General features: G+C 38.3%; 1 pseudogene; it reads left to right on the forward strand.

Annotated features, from left to right (window-relative positions):
* Window positions 1-4,265: 4,265 nt before the first annotated feature.
* LOC138940549 (uncharacterized) overlaps window positions 4,266-24,617 on the forward strand; it is a 28,849-nt pseudogene continuing 8,497 nt past the window's right edge.

A 24,617-nucleotide genomic window follows, 5' to 3' on the forward strand; every position in this document is an offset into this window, starting at 1 on the left:
TAATTTTACGTTACACAATCTAGATTTTTAGTTGCAATTTTACGAACGGCACGATCGTTCTTGCAAAGGGAAAGGAGGAAGTAGTAGAGTCGCTTCCATATTTTTCGACGGGACGGACGCGGTGTCTTCGTGACCTGGTGAAGTACGCTATCTACCATTCGATGCACGAGGAACGTTCCGATGTCCTCTTCCGCTAAGAAACTTTACGACTGATAAGGGCATCGCGTGCGGAAGCACATATATGTACGAAGCGGTACCTAACCTACCCCAACTGCGGGACACCGCCTTAAGCCTGCCTGCAGTCACTGCAGCCCAAACACCGCATTGCAACCCCCCTGTTATCACAAGCTAGCCTGGCTATGTCAACTGCTTGACAAATCGCCGATATCTCCATTCTAAAGTCGTACGCGATTGTGTATAATAATAATAATAATAATAATAATAATAATAATAATAATAATAATAATAATAATAAATTTATATATACATACATATAAAATTTAACTTGTATGATTATCTTAATTCTCTATTTAGTAATGTTGCGTATGTATTCTCTCTATAATAAAATTTTATTTCTATGCCAAATAAATCACTATTCTTATAATTTGAATTACATAGAAGGCCTTAAAGAAGATTCTGAAATAACTTCGAAATATACTTTTAATCGAAATAAAAATATTACACGTGTGAGGGTGGTCTGTAATCAAATAAATATCAAAACTTATTCTATCGAGAAAACTTTGAAGGTACCTTCTCTGTTCTTATTTCAACATAATTGATAGAGATTAAGTAGATTTTTAATTTTAGGTATATTAGTGACTCCTTAAATTATTCTTACGCATTAATCTAGCCTTGTTTATAAACTTTCACAAATTCTCTCTTGTATGATCTCAAAAATCCGAGAGTTTGCTCTCGTAAAATTTTACAAAGTTACGCCTACGTAGATCATAAAGCCGGCGTTACTGTAAATTGAAACTATATGGGTCAATCAACTTTTGAGTAGTTCGAGATCGTCTTGCGATAAAAACTCTGAATTGAAATATATAATAAAACTTGTAACTCGAATATTGCGTCTACCCCATCATTAAAAAAATTTAAGGGGTAACCGCGAAACTTAATGTAGGATTAGCGCGAAGCTCAATAAGAATTCTTAAAGAAGCAAATGTACATTACCGAGATGTTACTCGAGAAAAGTATATATATTTGCAAGTATAAAGAATAATCATAAAAATTTAAAAAATAAAAGAAAGAGATGTATGGACATTCTCTGCAAAATTTCTACATTTCATTAGAATAATTTTATATACAGATAAATGTGTGTTAAACGCAACGTACTTATAGGAATTCTCATGTCTCCGAAAGAATCAAGATTAAAAATTTCAGCCAACAACAAAGACATACGGTGTACCCTTAATGAGAGAGACGGGAAGCTTACATAAGAGGCATCGCGCGACACGCCCGATTTTACGGAATTTTGTCCGTGTCACCGACCGAACCAAGGTCGTGCAACCTTGACATCGCGGTACGAAATCTTCCACCTCACATTGCCGGTCCACCCCCATCGACCCCGGCCTTTATCTTTGAAGCGCTTCCGGCCGTGCTAGACACAGTAAAATGATCCCCGAGATTTTCCGACTCATCGATCTTCTTCGAAGTTATGTTCATGTATTAATATCGTCAGTGTTGAAATTTTGAAACTTTAAAATCGCGACCTAACTTTATTCTTCAGGAAACTGATTTTCTTTTCTGAAAAGTTTAATCTCAGGCGACGTCTGAAGAAAACGACTTATGAACAATGTGTTAATCAACGATGAGATCATTTTTCTTGAAATTAATTTACGAACAAATATTTGTGATAAAAAAATTTGATTTAAAAAAGAATTGAATTGACAAATTCCTTTGCTTTGTAAAAAAGCATAACATCTCGAGAGGAACTGGGATGCCGCGGAATTTTTGTCAATCAATATCTTATCTCACTTTCCCCTTAGACGAAATAATAACTTGGTCAGAAGGATTCTACCGAAAGAATTGTCGTTTATAAAATCTTCACTTTCTTTCACTGTCTTTCAAAAACTTGCTCGATCTAACAATCATCCTCGGAATTATTAACCCGATTAATTCATTATCTCGCAAACGAAAGATCGTTAAGAATCCCTCTCTATCACATTCATGCGTGTTGAGACCCTTTTTTTTAAATATCACTTCAGTCACGTTAACGCTCGACGAGATCAAGGATTTAGTCGCGGATTTCACACGCGTATTTTCCGCACAACGTTACGCGATCCGAGAATACGTTTCTATGCAATGCGTAGCGACCTTGACTCGCTTGAAGGTCCGGGATTCCGTGGACGCGCGACGGCGTCGCGACGCGAACGAGTGGGCACCCGATGTGGGCGTCGGTGCGCGATGATCTCCGGGGACGGAGTTAGTAACGCACCTAGCAACAGCGTGGACGACGCGCGGCGTTATCGTCGTCGTTGTCGTCGTCGTCGTCAGGTATACGTTTTGCCGGTTCAAGGGGAGCAGGCGCTTTGCTGGGTGCGGCAAGCTGCGCCACGACGCCCGGCGTGCCTCCCTCCAGCTGCCCTTCTTCCCCTCGCCTACTCCCCGCAGCCACCCCCGCCGCGTTCAACCGGCGTCGGCAACCCCTGCAACCCCTGTGTTGAGCTGCCGCGCCGGCAGGGCCTCGTGAACGGCGCGACGCGTTGAGGCGAACGGCCGCTACGGAATCCACTGTAATAACGCGAGCGCGGAATTTCGTCTCTTGTCAGGGCGTCCTTAAGACGGGTAAGATGGACGGATTTGTATGAGGGATGATCGTATTATTTTCGTCGCAATCGCGAATCCGCGATCGGTTCATCGACCCATTGAATCAATTTTTTATCAAGTGAAATGCTGATCCAATCTTTTATACGAGCGATATGATATATATTGGGTGATTGCATAAGTTCTCTCTCTCTCTCTCTCTCTCGTGCCCGATTTAAATATAAACTTCAATAGATTATATTTTAGAGATAACACTTTTATTAATCAATTATATAGTCTCCATTCTTTTCTACAATGGTTTTTCAACGATCTATAAGCTTGTCGATTCCATTTTTGAAGAAAGAACTTGGTTTTTCTTGAAAAAGGTTTGTAAGGTGGTTTTCGACAGCTTCCTCGGAATTGAGATTCTTGCCATTTAAACTATTCTGCAAAGACCGGAACAGGTAAAAATCTGAAGGCGCAATATCTGGAGAATATGGCGGGTGCTGCAGAATTTCCCATTGCAACTCCTGCAGTTTTTCTGCAGCTTATTCCTTTCAGTCAGGAAATGCGGCACCCACGTATCAAGCTTGGAAATGTATCCAAGCTTTTTTAAATGACGAAAAGCGGTTGAATTATCGATGTTCAGCCTCTCAGCAATATCCTCAGTTGTAATCCTTGGATTTCTTTCCACTAAGGCATGCACAATGTCATCATCAATGCCAGAAGGCCGTCCAGAGCGGGGTTGATCCTCCATATTGAAATCACCATTTCGAAATCTGCCAAACCACTTTTTGACTGTTCGGAGAGCAGGAGCGAGGTCCAAATAAACGCTTTGAATATTTTTTTGTGCAATCCCAAATGCACCTTTCGTTCTCCATTTTTGATGATTTCTCTTATGCACAAATGAACTTATCTGAACAATGTCTGATGCTAAATTGACATAAGACAACGTCATCTATTCGGTGTAAGCAACAATTACCACACGAAAACAATAGAACTCCGCCATGCAGTAACTTAATGCCATGTATGAAAATCGGGCACGAACTTATGCAATCATCCAATATTTATGTAAGCCACTCCTGTAGACACAATATAATAACATAACGGGGAATTATTTAATTCTAATGATAAAAACGAGATTATAAGAAGATAAAATTTGAAGCAAGATATTTATGATTTCGCATAACATTTGCGCTTGACATTTGGCATCTTCTACCTAAGTTGTTTGATACTTTGTACAAACCGGTTATTTATTTTTATATTACAAGGGGAGGGAGACTCTTCTAGATGCATATGTAATCGAAAAGAGAGATAGTAAAAAAGAGTCAAAAAAGAAACAAGATTAAACGCGGTAATTTATATCCGACAGACGAGAATTTTGATCGCGTACATTTTTTTTCTCAAAAGGATGCATTTTCATATATATACTGGATAGGCTTTTTGCGCATGGCTCCGTATGATACTCACGCCATATAATATAGTTCAAGGTTTTCACGTTGAGTTCGAGGCACTCAAGCATGAATCTGACTACCGAGGGACTCGACAGTCCCTGGATATGGCGTAGAGCGTGTCCGGGATCCCGTCAACAAAATTCCCACAGGTATACCGTGCACGCAAACTGACGCTACTTATAATGTTAATTTAATTAATTTGGCAAAGACGGTTGGCATCAAGCTAGAATCTCGCAATCATCGCGAAAGCTTGTCTGCAAATACGCGTACATCATTTCGATTGCTACAATTTTCGCAACTTGTAACGACGATTTATTCAGGTAACGAAGAAAAGATTTGTCGGCAAAACGCGCTTGAATTTACCGCTTAATTTTCAGTTTGAAAATTAAATAAAGCGACTTTTGCATTACAATCGGACGAGTATCGATCGATTTCGCACATCAACGATATTCTAAAATTATTTTGATCAAAATTCGGACGGCGATAAATAAATTTAGATTTATTCTTGATGGGATCAAGACAGGGAGAGAAAAAGATAGAAATCGTTAACGCTAAGAAAAATAGATGATTCAAAATCGAGAATGCGATTTGTAAAGTTATTTCGTCATAAATTCATCCCTAAATATTTGGACAGCAATTACGCTCAAATAAATTAGATTTGTTCTGGATAAGATCAAAGGAGAGAGAGAGAGAGAGAGAGAGAGAGAGAGAGAGAGAGAGAGAGAGAAATCGTTAACGTTATAAAAAATAGATGATTTAAAATCGAGAAGGTGACTTGTAAAATAATTTCGTCGTAAATTCACCCCTAAACGTACGGACGCACACGCCCCAATACTCTCACAAAGTAATCCGTAATGGATCTTCAACGGACTGTACATGCGTTATGTTATTTATTAAATTGATTTATTAACTTAATTTGATGTAGCACTCCCTCAAAGTGGATGCTCTGAACATGTAAGTTAATTAATGTCCTGATAAAGTAGTGATTTTTAAAAATACGCACACTTCTTTAGCTCTACTTTATACATGCCTCTATCTCTTACACAGATGTCTCTCCCTTCCCTCTTATCTCGATTATCGATCACTTCTATTCTTATTCGAGATTGCACATTATCGACTTTATATATTTTCGAGTCTTCAAGCATACCTCTCGTATGCAAATTCATATTTGGCTCTTTCCACATTTCATATATGTACCAAGCAGCAATACTGCAAAGAGAAATATTGCGATCCATCGTTTATTAAAGATTTTAGTCCAGAGCATGATAAATCGTTATTTTATACGTTAATATATTAAACGAGAGGATACTCGTTACGTTTGTTCTCGACGAGATATTTTATCATGCAAAATCTCGCAATGCATGCAGCCCTGGACAGTCGCCGGCCGGTCGGCTTGCAACCAACCCCTCCGACTCTACCGGGATGGTGCAACCATGATGTTCGGACATACGCGCGTACATATATAGATACACACACGCATATATCAACAATCTCCCGGTGCTTCCTGGGTATAAGTACAACTGGAATATTCGCCGCGACCGATGGACGTTACAAACGGGGGAGAAACGCGTATCTCTGACCGTTCCGGAACATTTGCATATACCTGTCTGACGTCGGTCGACCTAATGTCATTTAACGACGCGATTGCGAATTATAATTGTATACGAGGCACGAACGGATGCGTCGCGTATTGTTTTCGATATAATCCATCGATCCAGTCATCTGGCGCGAGTCGATTTCATCGGAAAACTGATGACGGGGTCGCGTCCGAAAATAGTAACGGCCAGAGTTCACTGTACTGCGAACGAAAATATATTTCACAAAACAAGATATTTCCAACGTTACTCTCTCTCTCTCTCTCTCTCTCTCTCTCTCTCTCTCTCTACTTCTCGCTCCCCAACGTTAATAATTAATGCATGGCGAATTGCGGTATCTTTCGCGACAGCGGAATACGGAGATTCAGCTTTTGAATAAATTAAAGTCGTTCCGAATACGAATACAGCTGGGGTCAAAAGTACGATGCCGCATACTTTGATCGATGCTGATAACCCGAGCCAGTCTGTGTTCAGAGATTTACTACGCGGTCTTTAAACCTTTTTATTTAATGCAACGCTCTGTTCTTTTGACTAAGATTCGATATTTCTTCTTTCTTATATTTCTGGGATACAACATTTCATGTATACATTAAAAACATTTTAAATTAAGTTATATTGTTGCATACATTAAAGAATTAGATTTCATCTACATAATTCGTGCCTATCTTTTTTAAACGTAAAGCTTTTAAAGGATGATGGAGAAAAGGTAAGGATCTTTAAGGAAACGATCTTCATTCCGAGAAAAGAAATCTCCTACATTCTTCTGTACGCAATCAATGAAAAGAAGTTTTCGTATGGCTAGTTCGATAAATTAAAGTAGATTGTATCAGCCCGCGTGCGTGATTCACGCAAATCTCTTCACGATATAACGGTTTCAGAGATGGTGAAATATTAGACACGAAGTAAGTGAAAGAGCGATAAAGCAAAGAAGGGTAAACTTCATTCCAAGAAAAGAAATCGGATTCTTCTATATGAAGTCACGAAGAACTCCCAGTATAGCTCTCTCCGATTCGATAAAATAAATTACATTACAATAGCCCCGTATGCGTGATTCATACATATTTCTTCACGACAATAACGGTTTTAAAGATGATGGAGGGGTTACCGGGCAACACGACGATCATGAAAAGATGACGGGGGAAGGGCAGGAAAGGGTAACGCTTCGTTCCGAGAAGATAGACCCTCTTCTGCGTGCCTTTGCACGAAGTCACACTTCTCTTACGGCTAATTCGATGAGACTTCCATCGAAGTTTTCGTTCGGACAACGAACGCGATGGAAAGAGACGACGAGATGGAATCCGTAGCGTTCGTTTCCCCGACGGATCTTCTGGAATTCCCGGCACGTGTGTAATCTTCACGCCATCGCCGTTTTGTACGCGATGGATTCAGGATAATACCTACCGAAAAAGAAAAATGGCACAACGGGGACTCCCGTCGCATGCCTCGGTTTTCTACAATAACACAACGAATCAATACGCGGAAATTAACTCAATTTATCTATGAATTAATATCCGAATTGTGTATAAATGATGTAAATTCGAATGAAAAGGGAACTTATCTGACATCTCGACATTTCATTTCACATTACAAACAAGTGATATGTCCAGCACAATTTATCATATCGTTTCAGGCTTCTCTGTAATAAATTATAAAGAATTTCGAAGTGTTTTTTTTTTTTTTTTTTTTTTTTTTTTTTTTTTTTTTATTTAAACGCAAACAAACTTTTCTTATCAAATTCTTATTTTTCCGAATCATTCGAGTTCTTTCCACGGCGAGATAATATTTAATTTGAGCCCTATGAAGAGGACTCAAGGTGAGCTTCCGAGAGAGACATTATCGTCGACCCTCGAGCTTCGACCCTTCGTCGCGGCACGAGATATTCCCGCTTGATACGTGCCCTAACGAAAAGGGAACTCTCTCACGCGTGTACCCTCGGATGCAAATTGCCTGGTGGCACAAGAACTTCCCCTTCCCCGGACGACGCGTGTTCCCTACCTCGCGACTATTTATCTCTTTTCTCGTCTCGCTTGCTCGTGCCGAGGGGACTGCGCGAATATCGAGTTATCGATCTGCGGTTCACCCTCGTGTCATCGTTGTGGACCGTTTGCTCGACCGAAGCTGCGAATTCTCTAAGAAGGAGAGAAAAATAACGCGCGACCAACATCTGAAAAATCTAATTGAATCCAGTAAAATGTGTGCGATATACATGTGTTACGTATAATTAAAGACTTAGAAAAATTTAGTTAAACAACCTCTTGTCCAAATATATATATATATATATATAATTTTATTTAAAAAATATAAAATAAATATTCTGATCTTTATACTATCTTTTTTAATAAAAATTGTATTTAAAAAAATTTGTGAGCTTTTCTCTTCGATTTTAATTTTATTTTTACAGAAAAAATGTTTCTGTTTTATATGTATTTTACGATGCTTTCATAACAATTCTTTAAAATAAATCATGCGTAATTCCGTAGCATGTTAAGCGTTGGTTTGCGTGATTTTTCGTATCTACCGCACTTTATCGTGATCCGAGTTTTTCTGTAATTTCCCGCGCAACAACGTCCTTGAACTTCCGTCAAGTATACCGAGAACAAGCATGGCTGCGAGCACGCCATCCGGTTTATCGTGACAATGTCCGCGACAATTTTACACTCTCTCGTGCCACTTGCCGGTTTATCACACGACTTATCACTAAAGCCTTTCCCGTCAGTCGTTGCAGCGCTGATTATCGCCTCGCAAACCGTATTAATATACACTATAACATAGTCGACGAAACATTTAATCACAATGTGATATTTACTGAAATACGCTCAAGTTCGTTCTTTTTCAAATTAAGTTCGATGAATTGTTTCTTCCAAATCGATTCGAAATTTTATCGGAAATGATACTAATTCGTATAATTTTAAAGGAATATCTTACTGTGGAGGCTGCATAAAACTGATATGATTTTTTCAACATCGGATAAAATAATAATTTAATATAACTACGTGTAACAACGAATATAAATAATTCTGTGAAGTCGTCAAGAATAGATCGAGGAGAAATCTCTCTTACGAGAGATGAGAAACATTGCAGATGCTGCACGGTACGACGGTGGAGTTTACGCGATATGAATATCAAGTCTGGGGAAAAGTCACTGCGCTCGAAGTGTAATGGCTGTTTAATATAAATTGCTAATTGGCGAATGAATTTCTCTAGATGTTTCGTTCGTGGCACGGTGCCTGAATCGCGTTTCGTCGCAACGTCGTTAATTTCTCGTCGAAAGTTTAGAACGCGATAAATTTCATTCGGGCAATTAACTATGCCGTTTGTGCGCGATAATGCTCATATGAATGTGTATATGAAAACGTCAAGAATTTACGAGTGATACGCGGCCAATTTATTCGACGCGATAAAGCTGCGTCATTTATCGCGAGCGGACTTATCTGATAAGTAATGCGATGATTAACGCGACGATTATCAATCAATTACATAACTCATGCAAGCTTCGACTCGCGCACGACGATACTCCGGAAAGGGAGCTGGAATTTTAATGCTCTCTCATCGCCGTGTCGTATTTATATCGTGCTATGTAGAAGAAAAAAGCATGTCGAGAAATCTGTAGAATCGTCTGAATAAATGGAATGAGAAATTTCATACATGTACATGTACAGCTACTCGAATCATAGTTCACTTCTCTAATTACGTGTGCGCATTAACAATCATTCAAGCAAGTAATAAAATGTCAACGGTAAGCGATAAATAAATGCGCTTTGTCGTTCGATTACTCGCGTAAATTAAATATGATTAAAATTTAATAAGCACATGCATTGAGAGACCCATTTTGTTGAATGAAATAAAATTTGTTTGAATCAACTGAATCTCTTGTTTGGATATGGGCAAACAAATTCTTTAATTAATACAACACGAAAATTAGTTGGAGAATTTGGTAATACTAACACATAAATTTGGTTCAGTGAACAAAATTATTAATTGTATAAAATCAAATTTTTGGTTGTTTTTTATTTTCATTTTGTTTACTGAATCACATTTGTGTGTTAGTATCACCAAATTTTCCAACTGCAGTTACATTTGCTTTTGTTACATCAACCAAAGTTTATCCATATTCAACAAGAAATTTACTTGATAGTTGTCTCTTGTGATACGACAAGAAAAAGATATACAGATTATATTCAATTTCTTTTCAATTCTCTCGTCGTTAACGAGAGACTAATAAGTATTTTCCGGACAGATGAATCCGCCATGATTGAAGATGCACTGCGTACTGCACATTACACTACACTGCATAACAATTGACTGCGCAGGGACACACAAATGCGCAAAATAGCTTATGATATTCAACTAAATGATTTATACCCGTATTCATAGTCCTTCCTTATTTTAAGGACGGAGGGAGCCTCCATGAAGGATTCCTTGAATCTGCAAGGCCACCTTGTTTCATAGATGGACCTCGAGTCTCCCTTTCAGAAGGAAGGAATATTTTAGGGATTTTTAGTGATCGACTGGAGGCAGCACCGTTTTATGCTGCCTGCAACTAATTTCATATAATACATATGAAAACTTTTTCGTATCTTCAAAAAATTCCACGGGATTTTCCCAATCGCGAATGTATCTTTTCGGAATCCGCCACAGAATTCGATTCGCTGGATTTTCGTCTTCAAATCCATCGTCAGAATCATTAAAAAATTCATTGTCCATTATCCCTTTTTCCTTTATACACTTTCAGTTTGAGAGCGCGACAACAAATAACCACAAAACCACAAATGTAACGAAACTAACTTTTGGAGGTTATATTTGGTTATATTCTGCGTATCGTCTGCTAAAAAGGTTGCATCATTCCTCAAGGAAGCTCGTGACCTTCCTTGAGATAAGGGAGCCAATAAGATTCCTTGTTCGGTCAAGGAAAGTTTATGAAACGTGGAACGAGGAACAAGAAATCCTTATTCCTCAAGGACGGACTATGAATACGGGTATTAGTTCAAGTAACAAATATACAATTATTTAAAACGCGATGAGATGGATGAGTTTGTTATCGCGACAATAAAATTTTATTCAGATAAACAATTCCGTGCAAAGAAAATAGTTTGATAGTGTAACATTTAACTTCTTTCCAGTAACATAATTTTTATTAAATAAAACCAAATTACATGTTCAGTCAACAAAATGGTTCAATCAAATAATTTTGTTTTATTTAACGAAATAGATCTCTCAATGTGTATGTAAAAAAAGAAAAAAACTAAGATCATGTATAACGACATTCCACTTTACGTTAATATTGTAGGTTTATTCGACCGCGTTATATATTGTCATTTTTTCGTGAATCGAAATAAACCACAAGGAATTTCGCGCATAAATCGCAAAAGAGAGAGCTTGCCCGCGCGTCCCGTGACCGATAACACGCCTCTGGGTTGCGTCAAGAGAAGCGGCTCGTTGTTCTCGGCGTCCGCGTCCGTGCCGAAAAAATAAGATCAAGCGCGAGGAGCGCGCGATAAATCAACTGTCCGCGAACAAAAGTATCTCCAAGTTCATCGAACCGCGCTTATATACGCCCGAACATACGAACGTACTCGACAATGAGTCGGTAGCGTCGTTGTGGCCTCGTTGATCGCACCCTCGAAATGCACGACACGCACGTGACTCTCACGTGACTCACACGCGAGTCTCTCTCTTTTCGCGCATCACATGCCATGAATTTTCGCCGCCGCTCGATCAACCATCTCGTCCCGGTAAATTACATCGCCCACACGCCCACATAATACAGACACGAGAGACACTTCCCCGTGTGAGTATGTGGCATAACGTAACGACCGTCTCTAAATAATTATAATTAATTCCGAAATGTACTGGAATTCCGCATTTCATCCACGCGCGAGCTTTATTTATATTGGAAAACAAGCAACCGGTGTTCTTTAGTTTTTAAGGTGAGATGTGAGGTTCATACGAGGAATATAGATTCCGTATGTTAGAATTAGAAGAAATTCTTTTTGATGTGACGAGACTAAGTGGAATTACATTTAATTATATGTGCGTGGACTTTTACATACGATTTATATACCGGATAAAGAGAATGCTCTGCTCCATCCGTTAAAACACTTGAGGTAATTAAATGCTACGCGACGCGTATTCGTTAATCGTTCATTTCCGCGGAAATATCTTTTTGCATTTTAATTACCGGTTTCTGACCGTCCGATACTTGAGCTCTCTCCGAGAAAGCCAGATTATCCCGACAGCATATTACATTAAAGTAAATCTCTTTTATTTCTCTCGCACCGTATTTCCCAATTAAAATAATTATGAGTATATATACAAACGCTTCTTCCCACGTCGCGCAGTAACTTAGTTAACCGTTTACGTACTAATTCCGGCGTCGTTTTTTTACTTTTGGTTCATGGCTGTTGCATCCGTCTCGGGAAGACAAGGATAACAGCGGAGTGGCAAATGTAGAGAAAAAGCAGAGGGACAGAGAGAGAAAGAGAGTTAGATCTATATCCTGTATACGTGCACTCAAATATACTTTATAATCCTGCATCTCATAGATAAATGCATCCAGACTAATGGAAGAAGCATCTCGCAACGTGTCGCGCAAGAGTCAGAACGAAAATAGCCAACATCAAAGAAGACGCTAAGTCGTCCTCCGTACGACCAGTTAAGTCTCGGATAAAGCTGTTGCAGCCCGTGTAAAAAAGACGTTTCTCTTTTTTCTTTCTTTCATCAACATTGACCAGATACTGTAATTTCGCACGAAAATAACTCGCATCAAAGCCAGAACGGAATCTTGCTCTCGCCTAGAGAGCACGAATTTTTCCGCATAAGCGGTAGACTAAATAATTAAAATTTTTTCCCGCGCGCGCGATACATGTCGAGCTCGGCCACGACAGCAGTTTAGTAATCAGTCGCGTTTACTACTCTCCGCGCGAATTAAATCCACGTTATGCGGCGCATCGCGCGGCGCGCTTGCTTCTTTTTGCAACAGACAAATTTAGAACGGAGAAAAGAAAGACGCGGGACACAGAGATTACAGTTTAAATTCCACTTCCATCCGACGTGCACTGCTATAATATCCGCGGGCGCACATATTGCGCACTCTAATCTGAGGACAGGGGAGGTCTAGATTGGCTGCAACTACACTGAGAGACTCATTTCGTTAAATAAAACAAAATTATTTTGTTGAACCATTTTGTTGACTGAACATGTAATTTGGTTTTATTTAATAAAAATTATGTTACTGGAAAGAAGTTAAATGTTACACTAACTATTTTGTTTCCATGGAGTTGTTTATCTGAATAAAAGTTTATTGTTGCGATAACAAACTCATCCGTCTCATCGCGTTTTAAATAATTGTATTTGTTACTTGAACTAAATCATTTAGTTGAATATCATAAGCTATTTTGCGCATTCGTGTGTCTCTACGCAGTCAATTGTTATGCAGTGTAGTGTGATGTGCAGTATGCAGTGCATCTTTAATCATGATAGATTCATCTGTCCGGGAAATACTGATTAGTCTCTCGTTAACGACGAGAGAATTGAAAAGATGGAGAATATAATCTATTGTATATATTGGGTTGAGTAAAAAGTCATTGCGTATTTTTGCAACAGATGGCATTAGTTCAGTTTTGGCAGTACTAGAGTCATTCACACATATGTTTGTCATATATCGTTTAACAGCTGACGGTTTAAGCTTCATTCTAAAAGAAAATTGAACGATTTGGTTGAGTTTCGGAGATTTTACAACAAGTTGAAGATGGAAGACCAAACTGTGCATTTTCGCCATATTTTACTGTTTTATTGTACTTCCGTAAAGGGAAGAACGCGCGTCAAGCTTGTGAAAAATTGCGTAAAGTTTACGGTGACGATGCTCTACAAGAACGTCAGTGCCAAAACTGGTTCAAGAAATTCCGCGCTGGTGATTTTGATCTCAAAGATGCTCTTTGGTCAGGAAGGCCCACCGAGGTTGATGACGACAAAATAAAGGGATTGATCAAGTCAAACCCACGTTACACGACACGAGAGATTGCAGAAACATTGAAGATCAGTCAAAAAAGTGTTCACGTCCTTCTAAACAAGCTGGGATACGTAAGCAAGCTCGATATTTGGATTCCTCATGAACTCAAAGAAGTTCATTTGACGGTGCGTATAAACAGCTGCGATATGCTCATGAAACGTGAAGAAAACAATCCTTTTTTGAAACGAATGATAATTGGTGATGAGAAGTGGATTGTTTACAACAATGTGGAACGCAACGGTCTTGGTCCCGACGTGATGATTCGCCTCAAACGACTTCAAAAGCAGAACTTCATCAGAGGAAGGTTATGCTCTCAGTGTGGTGGAATTGGAAGGGTGTGGTGTTTTTTGAGCTCCTACCAAGGAACCGAACAATCAATTCGGATGTGTACTGTCGGCAATTGGACAGTTTGAACGAATCTGTCATCCAGAAACGTCCGGAGCTCATCAATCGTAAAGGAGTTGTGTTCCATCACGACAACGCGAGACCACACACATCTTTGGCGACCCGTCAAAAATTATTGGAGCTTGGATGGGATGTGTTGCCCCATCCAGCATACTCGCCTGACCTTGCGCCGTCAGACTTCCACTTGTTTCGCTCTCTTCAAAACTCCTTGCGTAGAATAACGTTAAATTCAGATGAGGCGGTAAATCAGCACCTTGTTCAGTTCTTCGCCAATAAAGACAGGTCCTTCTACGAACGGGGAATTATGAAGCTCACCGAAAGATAGCAAAAGGTCATCGAACAAAACGGAAAATATATCATTGATTGATCTTTGTTCTTTATATAAATAAATGACTTTGAAAAACATACAAAAAATACGCAATGACTTTTTACTCAACCCAATATCTTTTTCTTATCGTATCACAAGAGACAACTATTAAGTAAATTTCTTGTTGAATATGGATAAACTTTGGTTCATGTAACAAAAGCAAATATAACCGTAGTTGGAAAATTTGGTAATACTAACACACAAATGTGATTCAGTGAACAAAATGAAAATAAAAAACAACCAAAAATTTGATTTTATACAATTAATAATTTTGTTCACTGAACCAAATTTGTGTGTTAGTATTACCAAATTCTCCAACTAATTTTCTTGTTGTATTAATTAAAGAATTTGTTTGCCCATATCCAAACAAGAGATTCAGTTGATTCAAACAAATTTTATTTCATTCAACAAAATGGGTCTCTCAGTGTGAATTAAAAATCGTGAAAGAGGCGGAATCATCTCCGAAAACGGATTGTCTCTTTAATGCCGACGGAATCTCGCATCAATTCATCGTGTCTAATAAAATTTCGGTAAATTCTCGAGCGATCGAATAGCACGTTAGCGTGTAGTAATCACAATCAGCGACGGCACATCGAGACTATTGCGGGAAATGAGAAATAGACGAACTCGAAGAAGGACTCGAAAAGCAAAGAGAATCGATCATTATGCGCTTCCAACCAGCGAGCCATTAATATACTCGCAATTTCGCGTTTATATCGTGGCGGCTTCTCCGTAAAATCCACATTTCCCGAGCCCATTTCTTCGCTTTGGCGATGATACGATTGCTCCTTTTCTCTACAGATATAGAACGCGGAAAAGGGAGTAGCGAAACTCCGCGAAGAGGCATGCAGTCGGTCCTACCGTTTTACCTATATTACATATCGGAATATAATTCGAACGTTATGATATTACTTAGTTACAGGCACACGCCCACTGCTCTTTTACCTGCGATACGAGCCGATGCAATCGATTAACATCGTCAAGGATTGCATAATTTCCGCGATTGCCGTAATCGATCAATGTTCGCGATTTCTACGGAATAAGTCAAACAGGATTCGTTATTAGAAGCGTCAGTTACATGGACGGGTTCGCGTCAGAACGATACGCGTGATGTACGACATATGACCTCTTTCTTTTCCCTCTCTCTCCTCCGCTCTTTCTCTCTCTTCTCTCTCGTGCATAATATCGATAATATCATGCACTCTTCGGTGCGCCCCGTTGCGTGTCCGAACGCATAAAGCTAGGACATACGGGAAAGATACAACCATGTAGCTCGAAACGAACGAGCGACCGACCAACAATGTAATGACAAACGAGTTTGAACGCAGCCAGGCATCGTTCCTATTTCCGCCCGGAAAGAAGCGCGTCCACCGGCACTTAACAAACTTGATATTCAATTCACGTGATGTTAGGCAAAGATATTTATAGATCGAGCCAAGCTTACATTTTTGTAGTATAATGTAATAAAAGAACTGCACTTCTATAAGTATAATATTTCATCCATGTTTAAAGGTAAAATGTGTGATGTAGGAACTTGAATAATTAAGATTCACATCTATATATATAATAATGCGAGTACAATTGTGGAATTATCTTAATTTATTAATCATATTAATAATATAATAATATAATTATTTTAATTAATTTATAGAAAGGATAAAACATTTTTATCTTGCATGGAAAATGTACGATCGTTAAATGAAAGATCACGTGACGTGACGTTGCAAAAAGTCGTGTAACATCCATATTTTCACGTCCGCGACAACAATATTCGTGTCCTTCGAGTGAACGTCACTGATACAATCGTCCACGTTCGTCCGAAAGTAATAATAATAAAAAAAAAAAAAGTTGCGGCTTTCTTATGGGCATCAATTTATATATTCATATTCTCTCGCGCGAGCATTGATATCTATAGTGCTTATACCAGGTATATAAATATGAAACCGGAATTTTTGTATAGAAAATACACGTTTATTGTATGAAAATGATAAAAAATATTTTATTCAAAGTATTGCCCATTGCTAGCTATACATTTTTCCAATCTCTCTGACAATTTGTGGATGCCACGCCAAAAAAACTGTTGCTCCTTTGAGGCAAACCAGTCATCGAGCCATTTTCATACATTTTCGTAAGAAGTGAAGTGCTGCTCGGCAAGTGCGTGTCCCATCGATGCAAATAAGTAGTAATCGGATGGAGCCAAGTCTGGTGAGTAAGCCGCATGCGAAAGTATTTCCCAACTAAACACCTCAATCGTTTCCTTGACCGGTTTTGCTGTGTGTGATGGTGCATTATCATGAAGCAAAATCACTTTGTGTTGCCTTTTTTGATATTCTGGTCATTTTTCACGCAAAGCTTGATTCAAATCGAGTTGTTGTTGCGTTTGAGCGTCATCCTCATCCAACAATGTTTGCAATTCGCTGTCTTCAAACTTTTTCGGTGGTCTTCCACGTTCTTCGTTTCTCACGTCAAAATCGCCACTTTTGAATTTTTTAAACCACTCAAAGCACTGTGATTTACCAAGAGCATGCTCACCGTAAGCTTCGACAAGCATACGATGCGATTCTGCAGCAGTTTTCTTCAAATGGTAACAGAAAATCAATGCTGTCCGCAAATCGTAGTTTCCAGGCACAAAATTCGACATGTTCAACGCTATTAAGAACTATGCTGTTGTACGAAACTTGTATTGTTGTGAGTTGAAAATCTTTATCAGATGTCAAAACAAGAAAATGGCGCCAATGACGCGGTTTGACGGTAACTACAATGACAGCTAGGGCAATCTATGGGCAAATTCCGGTTTCATATTTATATACCTGGTAATTGAGCGCGATATAATATAAGCAGAAGAGAGACGCGTACACAGGACGAGAACGACTCGACACCATACAAACGCTCGTATATCGCAGCGGTTGCGGCAGCGGCCAGCAACGATGCGCGTGCACACGCAAAAGTGCGTGTATGTACGTCCTAAGCGTAGATATGGCCAGTGGCACGATCACAGACGCGGACGACTCGTGTATATAAATAGCTAGTTAGGGTCGATGGACAGACTAAAGAGGAGAGAACGTGAGAGCCGGGATTCATTCACCTGCAACAGCAGCAACCGATCGAACGCGTCTAACAGCGCGATCACCCCACTTGATCAATTTGCTCGTCGACTACTCTTGACCCAACATCGCATTGTTAGTAGGAGAAAAAGAAATTTGCCTTTTCCAATGCTTCCTGGTACGTTTCAGCGCGGCGTAGAAAAGATAAAACTGATCGCTGAGTGTTTCCGATTTCTAGATTTTCGCGATAGAATTTCCGCGCGTCGAGTAAATAAATTTGAACAAAATAAAAGGAATAAACTTGAAAAATCGGGATACAATGGAGTAAAATTTTAAATTTTAAATAAACTGCCAAATAGGATATCTGATAATAATTATACGGCATCCCTTCCTTCCGTAATATAGATTCGGGATAATTATAGTGTAATTATACGCGTTCCAATCCTAGATATTAATCAAATTCACTGGGCATGATGGAAAGATGAGATATTAATTATCGCGATTACGTCATGCCCGAATAGAAAAGTTTCTGGGAAAAATTGGCCAGTGCCTAAAAAACCACCCAGTTTTTCTAATAAAAATTTTTCTGTCATTTACTTACCAATAATTGAGTAATAATATTTTTTTCGAAATTTCATGGCCAGATATTAGCTATAATATGATTTTTTTTTTCTACACAGATGGCGCTTCAAAAATGTAATATTTGTATAAAAAATAGGCAAATTCTAGAATATAATAATTGATCAGTACAACTATGGATAGTTATTACTCAATTAATATCTATAATTTTTTAGCTATATATTCTTCTACATAAAATTATATATTCTCATACATAAAGCTATTAACAGATGAAAAGCAATATAAAAAACTATTTTATAAATTTATGAGTACAACAATATAAAGTAAGAAACTACAATGTTCTGGTTAATAATAGTTTCTTATTTTAGATTTTGTACATTTTTCGTCAAATCAAAATATTAATATATTTAGGAAATCGATAAATCTATCTATTTTTTTCTTTCAAAATATATTTTCTGACGAAATTTTGACCAGCTACTCACGGAAATAATTATCAAGTAACCGGATATTTTTATTAAGCGGAGACTCTTGATACATATTAGTAAATATCTATGCTCGCGATATTGAGACGGTTAGGTGATGTCGGATTTTCTCTCCGGTCTCCGGGTTGTATTGCTATGAAGTTGTTGATCGATAAAATCATTTATTTTAAAATTTGATGACTAATAAATAGAAATAACTTACATGTTTGATATAGCATTTCTAGATCTTTTTTAACTATTGATTTTATACACTTGTATTTTCTTTTTCTCTTACGTGTTTTGCCGGGAAGAAACGCGCGTTGCGAAAGCCGAAAGATGAGACAAGACGTTAGCGTGTTAGTCGGAGCGCAAGTCTCGTTATTTCCCTCGGGCATCTCTGAGCGAGATGCTCCGACTTCACGGTTCCAAGTTTGCACATCAGAGAAGTGCCAATAATTGTAACCACCCGCGGCGTTGCTCCAGCGCATTTTGCCTCCGAGGAAAGAGCTTGGGAAAAACGCGCGGGCGTTTTTTTATCTCTCGCTCACGCGTCGGCGAATGTCTAGATAAGAATAATCAGGAACCCGCGGTAAAACAATCAATTTGGAAAGCGATCTCGTTGGTTTTATTTTTTTCATCCGGCTATTAGCCGGAATTAGACGTTAGACCCGACACACTCGCCCGGTCATTAAGCTGGAGCGATTATTAAATCGCCCGTAATGAATCATTCATTTAAATAACGCGATCACGATGTGAATTTCTGTCTAGACCGAGATAAAAGCGTATGGAAAACAATGTTGATTAGAGATGGACAAGGAGTACGGAAAGACGAGTGCGCGCGACAGTTGTGGTAAATCGCGTTTCATTCAACCAAAGTCTGATCGATTCAACGATCACGCCAAGATCCGATCGTGCCTCGAATTCCCGTTAAGTCGCTTACAAGTCGCAATGTCGAAAGCGGCAGCCAGCAAAAGACATGATCGGACTTTAAGACGGGAATTGTGATGCCACAGAAGCTCGTGGGTGTACGCGACATTGTCGACGTAACGTGGCTACGAAAGGTCGTACGCCTAAAGGAACGATGAAACCGCAGATAGGGCAGGTCGCAGCAGGAAAATGTAATTAGAAGCGCTGACTCGAAAGCCGCAATTATACTGGGTGTCCCATTCTTATCCATATTATTTTATAATAGCACAGGTATTCTTTTATCAGTTTATTATAGTTGTTTAAAAAAATGTTTATTGAAATTTTAATAACGGTCATCCTCGAATTGATTTTTTTATATCTATTAAAATATATAAGCTATAATTTACTATGGAAATACACGATTGATGTAGGGTATAATTTTCTAATTATCTATGATGTGTCTATGACGCACAATGTGTGAAATAAAAATGACGCAAAGAATAAATGACGATTCTCTCTTCACGATTCACGTGCATCAATTGCTGATGTTGCACCGCTAGTAAAAACGTCAAAGTGAATGGCCCTTTTGCTTCTGTGAATTCAAATCAGGATTGGGAATGTTATTCTATAAAAGTTTAGTACGCGTTTACCATTATTTTTTGTAAAAAGTAACTCGTTACCGTTACTCGTTACTGATTTTAAAAAGTAACGCGTTGCCGTTACCGTTACTTGGAAAGTAACGATTCGTTACTTTTTTGTTATGTTTTTGTTTTTTGTAATGCTAAAATAAGCTATTAGATTATAAAATTACTTAATAAACAATATTAAATGTAATAATCTATGTTACAATTAAAAACTCTAAATTAGTCTCTATATAGCAAGCGTTTTTTATATTAAACTTATTTAACGATTCTAATTTTTTATGTTAATATCTTTACTTTTTAATATACTTATCTTTATAGGAATTTAAATTGTAATTTACAAATTTCAATTTTGTCGAAAATTTTTATCAAACATTGTTTTTAAATATTGATAAGAGAAATATTGATATTATTAAGAGTGTATGCCAATATTTACTGTCAGTATTGTAAAATCTATAATTTACGTTACTCTAGATTTTCAGTATTGGCAGTGACTATCGGAATGCAGCCTATGATAGAAGGCTACAAGATATTTTTCAAAAATCTATTGAATAGATATAAGATAATAAAGAACCAAAAAATAACGATAAAAGTAACGGCTAATTCGTTACCGTTACTGTAAAAACGTAACGACGTTACCGTTACCGTTACAAACAAAAAAAAAGTAACGATCGTTACCGAAAAAATGAAACCGTAACGGTAACGACGTTACAAGTAACGCGTTACTTCCCAACCCTGGTTCAAATTATGTTTATGTCTTGTAGTGTCGATAGACACGACAGGCAAAAAATCTCCTTGATTCATCACGATGAAATAAAAGCACGAATACGATTATCGATTCGAGATACGAAAGCATCATCGATCGAATGCAGTTTATTAGATCTCTCTTTCGAATTGACCTGGCTCCATATGTTATGACGATGTTATGGCGCCCAAATTAACGCCACTTTGTGCCGAGCGTTTCGCTCACGGCAGCGAAGTTAACGTAAAGCGATGGTAAAAATACTACGATTATTTTTGGAGCGAGAACTCGTGAAACTCCAACAACTACAAACGTTTACACCAATCATTGCGATTCTCTCGGCTACGCCGTACTTTTAACTCCGCGAATATCCCATTAATTTGCCCGACGTTTCTTTCGTCAGCCGTTTGCTTGCGTTTCGATCAAATTTGACGCCGTACCAAAACTTTTGCCTAATCACGATCTTTGACGACTGTTATTGATTGTGAGATATTCGAAGCGTGGAAATTCATTCGGCGGAAAAACTCGGGCAATTAAAAACTTGGACTCTCTCGAGTCACATTTAGCCGACTCAGATTCTACAAGTTTTCCTAAAAGCTGCAAATTATTTACCAATATAAATAAATTTACATTATATATTGATTTTCGTAGAACGCAACCAAAAATCTAGATTCGTATGAATAATTCAACAACGATTTTCGCCAACTACCTTTCACCTTCTCCAGTATAAGCATCAACCTATTATCTTCGCGTTAAATCGTTCTTTCACAGAAGCACAGGTAACAGGAACACTGATCTTGAATAAAAAAAAAAAAAAAAAAAAAAAACTTTTTCAACGCGATCACACGATGCGAATCGATATTTGAATGCGGAAGAAGAGGGGGCACACGCGACGCAAAAAAGGGGCACGCACATAGGGGATGTGGGCGGACTCTTCTTCCGGCACGATGCGAGCAGCCTTGCGGCGGGGCAGCGACTGTCTTTGCTACGAGAAGCTACCGTGTGTCCCTCACATACGCATTTCTCGTGCTCACGCACTCCGACTGCCTTCCTTCTCTTCACACTCATTGCATTACAGCCTCTCTCTCTCTCTCTCTCTCTCATTATTTTTGTCCCTCTCTTTCCTCGCTGCTTGTATTCTCCGTCCTTGCGCTTCTCCGTCTTCGTCACTCTATCAGTGCTTATCTGCCTCTCCCTCTTCCTTAAATGAATAAATCAATTCTTATTCTTTCTCTTGTCTCGTCTCTTGTCTCCTTCATTCGTTTGCCTAACTCATCGTTTTTTTAATCCTCCCTTTGCATTTTCTCAACGTGTTCTCTTCACTGTGATGTTTTCATTTTGAAGCTTGATTGAAGGTAATAGAAAAGTGCACTCGCTAATTATTCGCCTTCCTTTAATTTTGTTAATCTTCGTGTTTACCGATTCTTCTTTGGTATATTAAAAGTTTCTCTCGTTAATTTTTCTATCAAGAAAAATAAAGAGAGGGAGAATTATGTCCACTTATCGTAGTAATTCGAAGAAAATAAGAGGAGCGGGCTCGATTCCCTGGAGAAAATCCATGGGATTAAAGAATGTCGACCAAGCGACAATGATGAGGATTAGCCTCATATCCTCGAACACCATCTTTAGAACAATATCGTGCGAAAAGCTGGATTTTGTGGAAATCCTTAAGGTTTTATACAATTCTAAAGAAATGGAAACAAGTGACCGAATTCTCTCCCTCTCTCTCTCTCTCTCTCTCTCTCTCTCTTTCTTTTCTCTCTGTGTGCAACTTTTAGGACAAGTGATGTAAGAAATATACAACTCTATTCTTGCGGAAAAAATTACTGAAAATGGAATATAAATAATGATTCATCTCGAAATATTTCAGGGCGAGCATCCGAGCAAAAAGGAAACACGACCGCGAATAAATCTGGGTCATGTGCGTGACAATGCACGTTAAAGAATAGTCGCAAAGATCGTTAAAGACGATTGATCGTATTCATCTTGGTTGAAAATTTACGCAGAGAACGTTCAGAAACACGAACAAATGTGTCGAATGAGATGTGACGTTTAAATCGATCGATGTCTAATACGGCATAAAAACAATGATGACATAAACATAGAAACGACCGTGCGTAATACGACTCTCGATGATTCAATCAAGGGAAGGAGAAACGCGAGAAATTCCATTGTGTATTCGATGCAGTTATGTGACAACGAGATTATCACTGACTCGTCCTTTCAATTTCATCTTTTACATTGTAAAAAATATTTTATAGAATTATACTTATTATTGAAGCAAATTTTTTACAATGTACGAACAAGAGGAAAATCACTATCTACAATTCGAGATCAAGATATGAGATCAACAATTTTTTTTTTTTCAGAATTGCGCATCAGGTTAGGTTAGATTAGGTTAGGTGTTTGTTTAAAACAGTTTTTTCAAAATGCTATATTTTTATATAACTTCGATTAGAAACGAAATCATTGTTACTGCAAACAATTGCGAACAAAATATTATCTCTTGTATTAAAAACTTATTAAATTTAATTAGATAATTAATTAGATTATTAAAAATAGAATGCCAAATTCAAATAATTGGAAATTTAACGAGTTCATATACATGCGAAGCAAAGTAATAGAAAATTTTAGCCTGAAGAACTGACGGCAAGTATTATCTTACGTCGAATACTACACATCTTAACTTATTACTATTATTATACTACGTTCTTAGCTTATTTTTAGAAATTTTTGACCGAGAAATATTAAAATTTCGATATTTTTCTTTATCTAACCGATAATGAGAGCGTGAAGAACGACGAAAATATTGTACATTGACAAAAGCACGAGATCGATAGAAAGTAAAGGAAAGCCGCTATGTCGCGTTTTTCGCTCCTCTGCTTGCCTCCCGTCCCGACTCTGCTGTGGTGCATCTCACACGGAAGGCTCATGTTTGCGGTGCATGTCGACACAGCTGTCGGGAATCGACGTGGCTACGGTCACCGCCTCGATCCGGTGGCTGGCGCGATCAGCAATGTAAATATAAGCGCGAGCGCGCGCCACTTCGTTAACAGTCTATTATTCTATAGTGAAGGTCCGAACAACTTTTATCATCTATTCGCTGTCGTTGGAACGAGATGTAAGTCACTTTCATCTATCCTATATCGATATACAGCGCTAGAGAAATTTTCTTTGTAATTTATATGTAATTTCTGATACCCCTTTAAAAGATACCATCTTTATTTCTCCGTTTTGGGAGAAACATTTTTTTCCAACTTCGACGATTATTTTGGATAATTAATTATAATTCGGTTCTCATATCTTTTCGATACGAAAGTATTTTGGAAACGCTCGTATACAATCTCTAATTGACGTGCTCAAATTGAAGAATGATTAACGATGACACGAAGCCACCGTGAAATCATCCTAGATTTTCCAGGAACTTATTAAAGGGTCGACTTAACCTCGTTCTTGTGCACGCGTAGCCGATTTTATTTGTCGCCACTCAACTTCGTCTATTTTAAGTCCCACGGAAGCACGTGCACGCATGGAAAGGTCAATACCATAAGAGAGAACCGGGATCTGATGGGGATGACCGGGATCTCTCGACATTGTTACGTAATTGCCGTCATACATCATCTTTAATGAATTTTATGCAAAACAGGAAGAGACGCTAATAAAAAAAAAT

Source organism: Polyergus mexicanus, unplaced genomic scaffold (assembly GCF_030449975.1).
Source record: "Polyergus mexicanus isolate NDT 795.1 unplaced genomic scaffold, iyPolMexi1.0 SCAF_17, whole genome shotgun sequence".
Taxonomy (NCBI): domain Eukaryota; kingdom Metazoa; phylum Arthropoda; class Insecta; order Hymenoptera; family Formicidae; genus Polyergus; species Polyergus mexicanus.